Source organism: Suncus etruscus, chromosome 2 (genome assembly GCF_024139225.1).
Source record: "Suncus etruscus isolate mSunEtr1 chromosome 2, mSunEtr1.pri.cur, whole genome shotgun sequence".
Classification (NCBI taxonomy): domain Eukaryota; kingdom Metazoa; phylum Chordata; class Mammalia; order Eulipotyphla; family Soricidae; genus Suncus; species Suncus etruscus.
The window spans coordinates 433,238-445,455 of record NC_064849.1 but is presented as its reverse complement, the minus strand read 5'-3'; positions in this window follow the sequence as shown (position 1 = coordinate 445,455).

Sequence of the window (12,218 nt, the reverse complement as noted above, 5' to 3'; positions counted from 1 at the left end):
GTGCTCCCAGCTGACTCCCTGGCGGTGCTCCCAGCTGACTCCCTGGCCCCTGTGCTAGGTCGGGGATCAGGCCTGGCTGGGCTGTGAGGGAGAGGTGAGGAGGCACCAGATGATGCCAAGGGTCAACTCAGGCTGACAAGTGCCAGGTGAGCAACTTAAGCTTTGTGCATCTCCTGATGATTCGAGACGCCAGCCGTGCATTCAGCCTTCGCTTTTCTTTTTTTTAGTTAATTAATTAATTGTTTTACATGAGTATCTTTATTGAAGCACCATGATTACAAACGTGTTTGCAATTGGGTTTCAGTTATAAAAGAGAACATCCTCCTTCACCAGTGCAAGCTTCCCACCACCATCTCCCTCCTCTCCCATTCCCTGCCTATCTTCGAGACAGACGTTCTTTTTCTCTCACTCATTACCATGGTCATGGTAGTTGTCAGTGTAGTGATTTCTCTAACTGAACTCACCACTCTTTGTGATAAGCTTCATATCACGGGCTGGTCCTTCAGCCCTTATCTCCCTTGTCTCTGGGTATTATTACCATACTGTATTTTATTTTTCTTAAATTCTGCAGATGAGTGAGACTCTTCTGTGTCTGTCTCTCTCCCTCCGACTTATTTCACTCAGTATAATAGTGGCTAAAGAAACTGTGGTCCATATACACAATGGAATACTATGCAACCATCAGGAAAAAGGAAGTCATGGAATTGTCCTAAACATGGATGAGCATGGAAACTATTATGCTCGGCCTATGTTTTCTTTCCAGAGTTCAGAGTCTCATGCCGGGTCAGCGGCCGCCCCGGCTCTTCATTCTTTAGCTCCGAGCTAGGCCAAGAGAGATGATATCTCCTCATAGCGGCTTGTGGGTGAAAGTTCCCTGTTGAGATCATCCGAGGAGGACCCCCCCACCCCCAGCCAACACTGACCCAGTCTATTGTCTGGGACAGGACTATGCTGGCTACAGTTTGCCTGTGGACCCGGAATGGGGAGTTTCCTGCATTTAGCCCTGAACCCCAAGGATGCCTGCCCAGCCGTCCTCTTGGGAATTCCTCTCGACTAGTTCTGGTCAACCCCACTCCCTGCCCACCTTGCCAACAGCCCAACCCTAAAGTTTGGGGACCCCTGTACCCTTGCAGCAGGTAAGGCCCTGAGCTTGCTCCTGGCACACTGACTGCCGGGAGTGAGCCTTGAGCACCACTGGATGTGACCCCCAAACTAAAAGCAAGCATTGGCTGGTGGCCGGAGCTATAGCACAGTAGGGAAAGCGTTTGCCTTGCATTTGGCCAACCATGTTCATTCCCTCCGCATCTCTCATCATTGGCCCCTTGAGCAACCACTGCCAGGAGTCATTTCTGAGCGCAGAGCCAGGAGTGACCCCTGAGAGCCACCAAGTGTGGCCCCAAGACCAAAGCCAAAAGAAAAAGCAAATATCGACCACAAAATCGTTCCCTGCTCCTTCATCAGGATTTAAAGGCCTTGTTGGAACAGCTTTGTGGGGACCAAGTCTTGGGGTCCCAGAGAGGACAGTAGTGGCTTGTGGGCCCTCTGCGTGGGGAGACTATAGACTTGGCCATGGAGGTGCTGCCGACGCCCACACAAGGCACTCTCTGTTCCCCTCTGTTGGGGCTGCAGGAGGTCATTTCCCTTGGCTGCTTCTCCCAGGGTGGCAGGGAGGCCATTGACGGATGCTTAGTTTTCTGTGCCCAAGGAAAACAAGCTCTAGGTGGTGGGCACAGGGACAGCGGCCATCCCAGAGGCCTTCCCGGGACTGTGGTTCTGGGAAAAGGCCTGGGGGTAGCAGTGTGTGTGTGTGTGTGTGTGTGTGTGTGTGTGTGTGAGTGTGTGTGTATGAGTGCATGCTCATACCTGTGCGAACATGTGAGTAGACGGGTGGTCATTTATGTGAATTCATGTCTATTTATGTGTGTGTACACATGTGTCCTTACATGCACCAAACCAAAATGACCTTCCTATGTCCCCTGTATATGAGGCACAATTCACTGAGGGTCTGTGCAAGCCGGCTGGCCGGTAATGGGCCCAGTACACGGGATAGGCAGGTGGTGAAGCTGGACGTGTCAAGGGCGGTGACTCGGAGGCGTGTTCACGGCAGAGACAGTGCCACACCTGGGGAGGCCAGTCGGGACAGTGATGAGGTTGGCTGACGGCCTCAGCAAGCCCACCTGCCCGGACCCTCCTACAGACTCTCGAGGGAGTGGTGTCCCCATTTCTGTGTGGCTCTGTTCACACTCTTCCCCCTCGGGCTATCCACGTGGGGCATGGCGGATCTTATGACTCCTCATAAAATGGACTCAAAAAGCCTCATTTCTCTGGAGCCTAGGGCCAGGTGGTGGGGAGATTGGTATGTTCTAGGGGGGGGGGGTCCTGGCTCCATCCTGACGAACACTTGAAGGGGTTCTTGCGTGCTTCTTGTACGCTGGTACCCAGAACAATGAGTTGGGGGAGCTGGCCCCAGGGGAAAGCTGAGCTGGGTCTGTGCCCAACTTGGGCTGAGCCCCTCAGATGGTGAAGGTGATGCCAGGCTCCCCAATGTGGGGCTCAGGGTCCCCGTCTCTGAGTTGGATCAGACCTGATGGGAGTAAATGGGGTGCCCTGTGGGATTACAGGATTGGTCCGCTTCCACCTCACTTAGTCTACGCCTTATTACTCATTAGTTGGAATCAACTTTGAATGTAGCACCTTAGGTTGGTGTTGAGACCTGTGGTCCCACTTTCCAGGTGTGATGAGTTCCCTCAGATTAAATTCTCGGTCAGAGGGGGTGCTGAAGAGATAGCACAGCGGTAGGGCATTTGCCTTGCACACTGCCGACCCAGCACGGACCCTGGTTGGATTCCCGGCATCCCATAGGATCCCCTGAACCTGGCAGGAGATATTTCTGAACACAGAGCCAGGAGGACCCCTGAGGGGGGGTGTGGCCTCTTCCAAAAAAATTATTGGTTGAGAGGAAGTAGGCCCTGATATTTTCCAGGTCTCCTGGAAGCTGGCAGCTTGGAGCTGTGGCCTGCTAGGAGCTAAGAGTACATGGGGAACTCCTCAAAATCTGTGTGTGTGTGTGTGTGTGTGTGTGTGTGTGTGTGTGTGTGTGTGTGTGTGTGTGTGAATTATTTTCCAGACCGCCATCTGATTCATGTCTATCCAGCGTTCTGGTGTTGGAACCCGAGGAGTTAATTCAATAGTGTGCAACCATTATTGTGGGATGGCCTGGGACTGCCCCGAGGGTGGGCGTATGGGTGCATGGGTACCCTCTGTGCCCCTTTTAAGGAGCCACAGAACGCTGGCTTGCAGCTCTGGTTTTCAGTGTTCCTTGGGCTCCTAGACCCCACGGCTCTGGGTTCAAATCGCGGCCCATACGACTTCATTCCCAGTAACACAGGGATAAGTGGGTCTCTCTGACCAGGTGCTGGGCTAGGTGAACCCAGAGCTCCCCCTTGGTGGCCTTCTGATGGTTCCACAGCTCGCCTGGCCAACAGTCTCACCTGCTGCACCCCGCTCCCCCAAAAGGCCTTCAAGCCTCAAAGCTGAGCTCCCAGGGAGCTTGGTGAGAATCTGGGTCCCAGCAGCCAAGACTGAGCTTCTTTCCTTCCTTCTGGGGTATGTTGGAAGGCAGCAGGTGCCAAACTGAGCTGGGGTGATAGGGAACTGCAAGGAGACAGGGGTGCCTGCCTGGGGGACTGTGGGGTCCCAGGGATGGATCCGGGCTTCCCATGTGCAGAATCTGTACCCTTGTCCTTTGCACGAGCTCTTGGACCCTTAGGCATAATTTATTTATTTATTTATTATTTTTAATGATTATTTTTTTTGCTTGTTTTGGGGCTACTCCTGGCTCTTCGCTCAGAAACCACTCCTGGCAGGCTCGGGGGACCATATGGGATGCCTGGAATCGAACCCAGGTCTTCCAGAGTCGGCCATGTGCAAGGCAAATGACCTAACTCTGTGCTATCACTCCTGCCACCCCTAGGGACATTTCAGAGGGTCATGGGAACCTTAAGAAGCAGAAGCCAACAGTAACTTTGGAATTTCCTGCCATGCACAGTCGACCCTCCCCCCAGCAAACAACCTTCCCTGTCAGCCCATAAATGCCAGTGGAGGGAAGTTGACAAATACTGACCCATGCCAGGTTTTTGTTTTTCTGTATTTTTTGGCTTTTGGGCCACACCCAATGATGCTTAGGACTTATTCCTCCCTCTGCACTCCTAACAGTACTCAGAGGACATTGTGGGGTGCTGGGAATTGAACCCCAGTCAGCCATGTACTGTACTATCTGTACTATCTCTCTGAACCTCCTGTACTATCTCTCCAGCTTCCCTATAATTAAAATAATTTTTTTGGCTTTTGGGCTACACCCAATGATGCTCGGGGCTTACTCCCTGGCTCTGTGCTCAGGGCTAATTCCTAGCCAGCTTGGGGATCCTATTGGGGGTCAGGGAGTGCAGAGACACCCCCTCACCTCCTTCGCCTGCCCTCTCTCTCTCTCAGCCGCTGCTTCCAGTCAGCTAATCAGACCCTCCTGCCTGACTTTAATAAAATCCAGGCGGCTGAGGCAAACGTAAAAACAAAGCCGTGCAAATGTGTTTCTGTGTAAACACAGCGGGACATAGCGGCTGCCTGCAGAGAGAGCGCTGGGGGCTGGTGCTTCTGAGCTCAGAAATAACCCAAGCCCCTGAGTTAGAGCTCTCTTAAGCGCAGGGTGGTCTTCGGGGATGGGGGTCACGTGAGAACCAGGTGCTTTCTGGGACCCCCTCCCGTGGCGCTGAGCCCCTCTCCAGGTGAGCATGCAGACACTGGCAGGTGGAAGGCTTCTTGGAAGCTGCTTCTTGCCAGGGAGCAGCCTGTGCCACTGAGAAAAGGCAACCCTGGTTGGCTTCTTTTATTTTTCATTTTTAAGCACAATGACGTGACTGCTCTGTTTGGAATGTAGTTTCTAGTTCTTGGGTTTAACAAATGTGCACGGTCCTGGAACCCCGCCAGAAGCTGGCTCTGCCTCAGTTCCCTCACCCCATCACTGCTCCAGTGGCACCCCCAGAACCTTCCACCCACCACCCACTACCCACCCCCGAGGCCTGCGGGATGTGTATTTATTTCCTTTGATCTTTTTCTGGAATGTTTTGCAAATGCAGGAGAGAGACTTAGAGTCTGGTGTGTATTTGTTTGTGGGCAGGGAGGGCTGGACCACACCCTGTGAGCTGTGCCCAGGGGTTCCTCCTGCCTCTGCACTCAGGAATCATTCCTGACAGGCTCGGAGGAGACCCTATGGGATGCCCTATGAGGCAAACGCCCTTCCTGCCTTGCTATCGCACTGACCCCTTTCATTATTTTTCTTTAAAAAAAATTTTTTTTATTGAGACCATTGTGAATTCCAAGTCTTTCACAGTTGCGTTTCAGGCACATAGTGACAGTGAATTAGAGTCATTCCCACCACCAGAGCTGTCCTCCCTCCTTCATGGTTCCCAGCATGCCTCCGCCACTCTTGCCAGCATGCGTCCCGTACCTCCACCCTTAGGCCCCTGGACTGCTAGTGTAACAGGTCCCTTTTGTGCAGAGCTTGTTCTAGTTCGGGTCTCTTGATTCTATTGTTGTTGACTTTGGCTTGGGTATTTAGATCTGACTTTTAACTTATTTATTTATTTTTACTCAATGTTCCTGAGACCACTTGGCCCCTGGGTCTCATCCACTTTCTTTCTTTTCTCTTTTTTTTTTTTTTTTTTTTTTGGTTTTTGGGCCACACCCGGTGACGCTCAGGGGTTACTCCTGGCTATGCGCTCAGAAGTCGCTCCTGGCTTGGGGGACCATATGGGACGCCGGGGGATCGAACCGCGGTCCGTCTCCTAGGCTAGCGCAGGTAAGGCAGGCACCTTACCTCGAGCGCCACCGCCCGGCCCCCTTTCTTTTCTCAATTTGGGTCCTGAATTCTGAATAAGGAGGGACGCCATTTTGTAAAAGCCACATGGCAGGCTTCTTAGGTTCTGAGCAGGGAGAAACACCATTTTGTAAGGACCACATGGTGTGAGCCTATTTCCGTAGAACCCGCCTCAGTCTACTTGGCCATACTAGGTAGCCTATCAGAAGACAAGGGAGCAAGAGGAAGGTACCCCTAGGCAAGAGCCAATTATTTTAAAGATCATCAGAAAGCTAGAACCTCCTACATCCCTATTTTATATAATCCCATTTGCAACCTTGGGCGAGGTTCTTTCATCCTTGTGGGAGAGAACCCTGGCCGGTCAGTTAGGAGCTATTGGCAGGCGAAATAAAGTTTAAACTTTACTCTAATTTGTGTGGTCTCATCCTTCGATTTCTGGACCCTAACAATAGAAATATCTTTCATTATTATTATTATTATTAATTATTTTGATTTTGGGGCCACACTTGGTGATGCTCAGGGGTTACTCCTGGCTATGCACTCAGAAGTCGCTCCTGGCTTGGGAAACCACATGGGACACTGGGGATCGAACCCAGGTCCATCCTGGGTCAACTGTGTACAAGGCAAATGTCCCACCACTATGCCATTGCTCTGGCTCCCCTTTCATTATTTTTCTAAACGCACGTTTGGACCCTGCACATGACCTGCTGAACCAAGAACGCTCGACCGAGGGGCCCTAGGGTGCTGCAGTGGAGAAGCTATTCTGCATCTGGCCCAGGAACCTGGCACGGAACAAGGGAGCCCCAGGGTGAGGCTGAGAGGGAACCGGAAAGGAAGCGTCCCCCTGCGACTTTGGACCCTGCAGCCCCCCCCATCTTCCTCCAGACTCTGGGGCCCTCTGGCCGCCCAGTGAAGGAGCCAAGAGCAAACCCCCTTTTGTCAGGGAATGGCAGGAGGGCCGAGCTTGCACTTGGGGATCCTTCCAGAATGGTGCACTCTGGACACTCAACAGGGGCGTGGCTGCCATGACTTGGCCGTAGGGGCTGGAATACTCTGTGATTCTGGGACCCTCAGCCCCAGGAGTGCCCAAAGAGATGGGTTTGGCTGGAGCCTGTTTCTGCTCCCCGTGAACCAGGGGCCTGAAGCCACACCCTTTCTCTAGATGAGCCTCAGTTTCTCAGCTGGGCCACAAAACAGCACCCCCCATTTCTCTCTCTCTCTCTCTCTCTCTCTCTCTCTCTCTGTCAAACACACACACACACACACACACACACACACACACACACACACACACACACACACACACACACGCGCGCTCATGAGGATCTGTCACAAGGGCTGGGAGCCCGAAGAGGCAGTTGCTATAAGTGGGTATACTGGCTGTAAGCCAGTATAGACCCTCAAGATTGTCAGGATTACAATAATAATCATACATTGGGGCTGGAGTGATAGCATGACAGGTAGGCCCTTTGCTTTGCACATGGCAGACCCAAATTCAATCCTCGGCATCCCATATGGTCTCCAGAACCTGCCAGGAGTAATTTCTGAGCGCAGAGCCAGGAGTAACCCCTGAATACAGCAGGGTGTGGCCCAAAATAATAATAATAATAATAATAATAATAATAATAATAATAATAATAAATAAAACATATAGGCACTTGCCTTGCATACAGCCTAGCCGGGATTCCTGGATTCCGGGAATCCCTGGAATTCCATAAGGTCCCCCAAGCCTACTGCTCCACAGTGTATGTGTGTGTGTGTGTGTGTGTGTGTGTGTGTGTGTGTGTGTGTGTGCGCGCGCGCGCGCACGCATGTGTGTGCATGTGTGTGTGTATGTGTGTGTGTGTGTTGTGCCCTGCAAACGCTAAACTGTTCATAGCAATGAAGACCTTCGTCTCTTTTTTTGGATGACCAGCCTGCAGCCTCGGACCTCCTGAAGCTTGTGAACAAGGAAGCCAGGGTCTCAACTGGCAGGCTGGAAACTGGGGCCATCGTGAATGCCAAAGACCAGACACACCCAAGAAAAAGCCAAGTCCCTCAGAGCACCCCCTGCAGGGAAACAACCCTTGCCTCTCCCTGCCAACCCCCTTGGGGAGGGGCTGGAGGAGAGTCACCTAGCAGGGGTGCTGACCCTAGGTGTTCTGCAATGCTAAGGAGTTGACAGGATCCATAATTCACGGGCATAGCTCTCTTGGGGGTCTTGGGGGCAGTGAGGCCTGGCAGTTTCCCAGGGAGGATTCTAGCCCGGACCTCTTGCAGGGCCACGAGGTCATAGGGAGCTGAGAACAGTCCACCAGTCTGGCTGTTCAAATCCCAGCATAGAGGGATGAGAAGCCCTCAGCTCCCACAGAAACCTCACGGTAGAGCTAAGGGGAGCTGGGACCCCAGTTGAGCCAGCTGTGTTAGACGTGGGTCCTCACCTCGTTCGGCGCTTCCTAGTTACTGACAAGGATTACCGCATGCTTTGTACCGTAAGATGCACCTTTCTCCCCCAAAAGATGGGGGGAAATATCTGTGTGTCTTATGGAGCAAGTGCGCCTGGAGCTGAAGCCTGAATTTCAGGAGAGAACAGAGACCGACCATTGGACACCTACAGTGTGACGCCCCCTTGTTTGTGCAGACATCTGACATAGGACGAGCGATCGGGTTAATGCACTAGTTACCGTCACAGACAGTTTTCATTTAAGACTATTTGATCGCTGTTGTCACCTTTGTTTTTTATATTAAAGAAAAAAATATTAAAAATGTTTGGGGGGGGACTGGAGCGATAGCATAGCAGGAGGGCATTTGCCTTGTACGCAGCTGACCCAGGATCAATGGTGGTTCAATTTCCTGCATCCCATATGCCCCCCCCCCCCTGGAGCCTGCTAGGAGCGATTTCTGAGTGCAGAGACAGGAGGATGTGCCCCCCCCAAAAATAAAAAAAAAGTCTTTTATTTTCTGATGTAAAAATAGAGTTAGGTAAATGTGTTTAATCAGCTGTGAACCTGTGTATTGTAGATATACTTTGGCCTTGCAGGCTGGTTGTTCCCAGCCTCAGTCTCCTGATGGCTTCTCATGTTGCACCATTTGCTTTAAAATATTTTTTTCTTGTTTTCCTCATCTAAAAACTAGGTGCGTCTTATGGTCAGGTGTGTCTTACAGAACAAGAACTATGGTAGTTCATCACAAAACAGTACGGAGTTGTTTGCATTATCATAACTCTGTGAGGTAGGGACCGGGTCTTTCCTTTCCCTCCCCATTCCAACTTTTCCCATGTTAGGGTCCAGAGTCAGAGGACAAGACCGCACTATTGAAATAAAGCAAAGAAAGACTTTATTTCGGGGCCGGCGAGGTGGCGCTAGTCTAGAGGTAAGGTATCTCTGCCTTGCAAGTGCTAGCCAAGGAAGGACCGTGGTTCGATCCCCCGGTGTCCCATATGATCCCCCCCCCCCCAAGCTAGGGGCAATTTCTGAGCGCTTAGCCAGGAGTAACCCCTGAGCATCAAACGGTGTGGCCCGAAAAACCAAAAAAAAAAAAAAAAAAAAAAAAAAAGACTTTATTCCATCATTCTTCCTGGTTACTGACAAGGATTACCGCATGTTTCATACCATAAGATGCACCTTTTTCTAGCCCCAAAGATGGGGGAAATGTCTGAGCATCTTATGGAGCAAATGCCGCCTGGAGCTGAAGCCTGAGTGCAGGGGAGGAGAGCAGAGACTGACCACTGGACACCGCAGTGTCCACAAGCCCCAAACTGGCTAGCCAGGGACACCTCCCCCAGGAAATGACCCCCTTCAAGGTCACATCCAGTTTCTATAGGGCACCCTATAGATGAGCTTCTAGCTTCTGCTGATCTTTAAATTGATTGGCTGCTGTCTAGGGTGACTCCCTACCACTCCCTCATGTCCTTTCAAGATAGACTACCTGGGATGGCCAGATAGCTCGTGGCAGAGTCATTGGAAATTTAGACTTGAGAAAGAGAAGCCTAACATGGAACGCTTTACAGAATGGTGTCCCCCCCCCCTTCAGAATCTAGGGCTCTACACCTACCCCATTCCCCCCCTTTCATTCCCACTCCATGCCATCCCGTTACTCCCTTCCAATCCGTCTTTCCTTTTCACTCCTTCCCCTTCTTCTCTCCCCATTCTTTCTCATCCCTTTCCACCCTGATCCCCAAATGAATGAATGATTGAATTGATTGAAAGAATGATTCCATTTCTTCCCCTCCTTCCTTCCTGCCTTGTTCCATTTCCCACACCCCATCCTTTCCTTTTCCCATCTCTTCCTCTCCTTTCTCTTCCTATCCCAACCTTTCCAATCTCATCCCATCCCTTCCATTCCACCCTCTCCACACCTCCCTCCTTCCTCCCTCCTCTGCCCACTGCCCAGATCCCGCAGATCCATCCATTAGCACCCCCCAGACAATTAGCAGCCCATTAAGGATCTGACTCAAATATGTCTAATTGACGCACTGCACACTCCAGGAGAAGGACGGATCTAGATGCTTGAGGGTGAGGATTTAGGGCCTTGCCTTGAGAGTTCCTCTTGGGGAGCAAAGCAATCTGTCTCAGAGGGGTTCCCAGCTGACGGGGGAGAAGGCCGGAAGATGGGTGCCCTGCGTAGAGTCCTTTCCCACACCCCGTTAGGGCAGAGGGGAGCTGCCATTACCCTCTCGCCTCCCCCCACTGAAGGCCCCTGACCCAGGCACTGCAGGGGCCTCTGCATTCTCTAGCTAATAGTTGCCCTAAAAAGAGACATTTCTCCTGGGAGTGGGGCTGGGCTTCCGGCAAAACTGAGCAGGAAATGTGGAGGGGAAAAAATGCCCAGCTTTACTATCTGTCACTGCCAGAGAGTGTGGGACATTATTCCACCAGTATTGTTTTTCCACATTATTTCACATTATTCCACCTGAACACAGCTTAGTCCGTAAAGTCTGTATTTACATTGGGTTCACTCTTTTTTTTTTTTTTTGCTATTGTTTTCAGGCCACACCTGGTGGCGCTCAATCAGAGATTACTCCTGGCTCTGTGCTCAGAAATCACTCCTGGCTCAGGGGACCCTATGAGATGCCGGGAATGAACTTGGGTGGGCCGTGTGCGAGGCAAATGCCCTCCCCGCTGTACTATCACTCTGGCCCACATTGGGGTTACTCTTGACAGGGTCTGTTTCACGGCAGGAAGTGGATCCTTCGGTCTCTTTGGGGTCAACATTGGGGTTCAAGTCTGGGATCTGCTGGGCTTTTATTTTGCGGAGAGGCCATTTCTGGCGATGCTCAGGGGGTTCCTCCTGGTTCTACACTCAGGTTTACACCTGGCAGGCTCAGGGGGGCCATATGGGATGCCAGGGATTGAAGCCAGGTTGGCTGTATGCAAGCCAGCTGCTCTGCCCACTGTGGTACCCGCTCCAACCCCTTGTACTGGGCTTTGATTATTCTGCCTCCCCTCTATGGCATCAATTTCTCCTGGCACCTCCCTCCCATGTGCCTTGAGGTAGGGGCTTGACATATTTTCATATCAGTGGCTTTCCCTCAGACTCCCCATCTTTTTAGGGCTCAGCATCCAGGACTGCAACACTGCAGCTGTTGGTTCTATATCTGTACACACTTGGTTTATTTGCCAAACCAACACATTTGGTTTCTTTGCTACAAGGCCCAGGGCTGTGGCTTTGTGGTGGAAACTGACTTTGCATACAGGAGGATTGGGCCGGCTTCCGGAGCACTGTAAAGAGTGATCCCTAAGGGCCCGGAGAGATAGCACAGTGGCGTTTGCCTTGCAAGCAGCCGATCCAGAACCAAAGGTGGTTGGTTCGATTCCCGGTGTCCCATATGGTCCCCCGTGCCTGCCAGGAGCTATTTCTGAGCAGACAGCCAGGAGGAACCCCTGAGCACCGCCGGGTGTGGCCCAAAAAAAAAAACAAAAAAACAAACAAACAAAAAAAAAGGGATCCCTAAGCAATGAGTGGGAAGTAGCCTCCAAACACCTCTGGATTAAGCTCCCCTCCCCAAAATAAAAGAATTCAATGGGGGGTGGGGCAAGATAGCATGGAGGTAAGACGTTTTGCCTCCTATGCAGAAGGTCCGTGGTTCAAATTTCAGTGTCCCATAATGTCGCCTGAGCCTGCCAGGAGTGATATCTGAGCGTAGAGCCAGGAGTGACCCTGAGCTTGCTGGGTGTGACCCCAAAAAACAAAACAAAACAAAAAAAGAATTCAACAGGGGCCAATAGCACAGTGATATTGGTTGATAAAAGAATTCAATAGTGATAGCACATCAGGACGGTATTTGCCTCACCTGTGGTTTGATTCCCATAGGTCCCCCTAAACCTGCAGGAGTGATTCCTAAGTGCAGAGCTAGGAGTAATCCTTG